This window comes from Camelina sativa, chromosome 8 (genome assembly GCF_000633955.1).
Source record: "Camelina sativa cultivar DH55 chromosome 8, Cs, whole genome shotgun sequence".
In the NCBI taxonomy this organism is placed as follows: Eukaryota; Viridiplantae; Streptophyta; class Magnoliopsida; order Brassicales; family Brassicaceae; genus Camelina; species Camelina sativa.
In genome coordinates this window covers 24,310,811-24,314,928 of record NC_025692.1, presented here as the reverse complement: position 1 = coordinate 24,314,928, position 4,118 = coordinate 24,310,811, and positions in this window count along the sequence as shown.

Genomic DNA, 4,118 nt, shown 5'->3' with positions numbered 1-4,118 from the left:
TGACCAATTGTTTATCTGATTTTTCTTTGTTTTTTTGAATCTTGTAATCTCTGTTACAGGTCAAGGACCCCTCTGTGGCCTAACGTTGATGTTCAAAGAGGAGTGCTGTTGAACTCTTATTGTCTAAAAGAAATCAAGGTACAAAACCCACACTCTTCTTTGTGATGGTAGCTTTTCTATTTATGAATTACTTCCGTTTTTTGTGATGGTAGCTTTTTTATAATTCAGAATGGATATTGAGTCTCTACGAACAATGGCCCTTCTCAACGCCCAAAATGAGTTAATAGACATATTGTGACAATATGTACTAATAAATCTGAATTTCTCTGCAATCTCTTTTTTTTTTTTTTTTTTCCATTACAGATTTAATTCGTGTGTGTGTTCCACATTCGATATTCTATTACATTCTAAATTTCTACAGCACAAAAAATATATAACTCAATATATTGATATGTGTGTGTTCCCCAACTGAGAAAAGTGTACATGCCTGTGAGGTCCAGTTATTGCCTAATTAGGCCAGTAAACAGTATAAAAGTGTTACAACTTGAATTAGGTTTTCTTATGTGGTTTAGGTTCATCCATATATACATATTTCTCTCTTCTTCTTTTTTTTTTTTTCGTTTTACACCAATAGTCTCACATGGACCGGCTTAATTTGTTCCGCATAATTCTATGTGATTTTCATTTTTTGGCAAAATCAATATACATATACGTACGTGGTTTTTTTGTAATTATAAAATAAAAAATAACATGGGGTTTTCAAATAACTCTTTTTTTTACTACATATTGCAATGTGTGCATGTGATATCCCGTTGTTTATTTTTCTTGTCATGAGTATTTGATTAAATTAACATGTTGTGATAAAAGGTTACAAGATTTATTGTTTTAAAAAGTGAACTATGTAGAACTTCGTGTGTTAAGGCCAGTCATAATTCAGAATCCATGATTCGGTTATATCCTCCAACATTTTTTTTTTGTCAAACGTTAAATCCTCCAACATAAGTAAATTAATTTATATTAAATTTTAAAGGTCTACTATAGTTTAAGAAATATATGATTACACACATACACATTAGGGACAATGTTCTTTTCTCTTTCTTAACCTGCATAATTACAGACAAAACATTTTCCGGACCGGGGACATAACATACTTTAACAAATGGATCATCTTCTCAAACATATATATCACATTATTCAAATTCGATGTTGTAAACAAAACGTTTTCTCCCAACCAACATATATTAATATATCTCGCTTGATTAGAACAAAAATATCTTATAAACATTATAAAACAAAATCTGTATACAATCTGCTTCTGAACAAAAAGAACTAATTACGATTTTTTTTTCTTTAAAGCACATAAACAATCTTGCTTAAGAATAACGAAACGAGCGAATGGTTAAAAGTTAAAACTTCGTTTTTTTAAATATCAACGTACAAGATGCATAGAGGAATTTGTCTAATCGTACTTCGTTGTATTTGATTTTTTTCCGCAATTTCCCATCTCGTTCTTCATATTTCACGTATTACGGCCAAATTTTTTGTCATCTTGTACGGCCACATTTATTTATTTTCTGCGTTCGAAGGAATGCACCTAATAAAAAAGATTACGTTCTTAATTGACCCTAATAGCCATTAAGGCACCGCCACTTAACCCGAGAACAGTACTTAGCCAACAAGGTCAACTATTGCTCCATTGATAAAATACGTAGTTAGCTTTCAACCAAGACGCGTGTTTACTTATAATTGGTTAATAGCTGGCACCTAAACTCGGCATGACGTGGCAGATGTGGACAAGTTGACTATGCTAATGACCGTAAGATTTTGGGATTGCTCGAGAAACAGCCAGACACGTGGTCTTGTCTTATTAGAACTATTTCCTTAAATAGAAATATTAGTCGCTTTCCTACTAACCTAATTTGCAACATTTTCTATAATTAGAATTTCAATTTATTAGACGACCAAATCTTATTGGATCAGTTCTTTGCTCACCCCCACGATTTTTATATTATTTTATTCGTATCTGATCCCCTATCTTGACAAACAAAATTTGTCATTACTGCTGGCTTTGAAAATTGGAAGAAGATTAATATAAGAGTTTTTCTTTAAGATCATAGGGAATATCACTAATTTAGAAAGAAAGGAGATCTATTACGATAGGTACTTACCTTAACGGGGTAAATTATTTTATAGTAAAAAAACTTTGAAAGTTGTTTCTAATAGTATATTTTCCCCGTTTTTACTAGCTAGGTCGAGATAGATAAGTGGGATAGGTGTTTGTATTTTAGCCAAAACTGCATTCTCATTTGTCACCTAATATCTGGTTTAATTAAACAAAGATATTCTTTCATTGAGGGTATATACTAGGTCACTAGAACAAGTACGTACCTTTGTAATTTATATTTAAAATTAAAAGAAATTTAGTGTTTAGTGGAAGCACTGCTTCACCTTGATACCTTATGCATTATGTCATTGCTTGGATAGGAAAAACCATACATACCACCAATATGGCCACTTTTAGTGTAGCTATGTCTATATGTATTGTAATTATACACAAAATATAGGTAAATCATAGAGATACCAATATAGCTTTAACGTAGCTATGAGTATATATAATTGAAGTAATCTCATAAACATGCAGATGGAGTTTAATCATTGATTAAAAATCACAGTTTGTAGATGCCATTAATGGATATAGATTATTAAAGAGTTCTTCCTTTTTATTTTATTTTTACTTTTGAAGAAGTATAATGATATTATCACATAAAATGTTACCTAACCAACGAAATACTTTAAGCATCTTTAAATATAAAAATCCCAATATTAAGAAATAGAATGTTAAATTAAACTCTAATTTTAGAATTAATAATTGAAATGTTTATAAGATCTCACGGGGTCATGACTTCTTTATCTATTATAATTTGATGCTAAAAATATCATACACTTATGTAACAGTAACATAACACATTTTTGACCAATAAGGAAACGCAATAAATTAAAGAACCAATAAGAGTAACTGCAGACACCATTTGTCAAACTACTTTTGGGGAAGAGGGATCGGAGTTGTATTCAAAAGTAATTAATAGTATTATAAGTTGACAAAAATAAAACTACTTAGTATTATTACATGATAGTATTAGAGTATTTTGTGTAGAAGTAGAACCATCAGAATTTCAACATTTTATTACTTGTAATGACATGCACAAACTTGTAAACGAATTGATTAATACCAAAAACGGTTTTTAATAACAACTCGCTCAAATCATACTAAAATATTACACGTTGAATTTATATCGTAACTTTAATATATATATATATATATATATAAGTAATAACTATTCACCGCGTTTGATTTAAAGAAAAAAATTAAGGCAAATATATTTCTATTTTTCCGAATCTAATTTTTATATATACATATATATATATTTGAATATTTCTTTAATTATATATATTTTTTTTAAAGAGCAGAAAAAAGGTTTCTCTCTTTTTAAAAAGGGGAAAGTGCAAAACAACCTAGCCAAGTTGCGTTACACACTACGTATCTTTTCTCCTCTCACAAAATATGAACAATATACTTTTATATATATAAAAAAAAATTATATAATGTAAAAACGATCATTTTCATCAAAAAAAAATTCCACCTTTCTAGTTTCATTTTGGTTCCGTTCCTTAATAGTTCCTCTGCGTCTCCTTAATCTCTATCTCCCTAACTTCTCTTTCACCTTTACTCTCTTTCTCTCTCTCTCTCTACCATATATCTATATATATTCTCTGAACCCATCTCCTGAAAACATTCAAGATCAAATCTTTCTCGATCTATTCAAAGAAAACCGTTTGAGAAAACGATCAAATTAAGGTTTGATTTTGTTTCGGGATCAGTTTTTTTTTTTTTTTCTACCTTTTCTTCTGTAGGGTTTAAGGTTTTCAAAAAAGATGGAAGCTTTCGGTGGGTTTCACAAGGAAGATGATGAGCAGATGGATTTGCCTCCTGGTTTCAGGTTTCATCCAACAGACGAAGAACTCATAACCCACTATCTACACAACAAGGTTCTTGACATGGCTTTCTCGGCTAAAGCTATTGGTGAGGTGGATTTGAACAAAGCTGAGCCTTGGGAGTT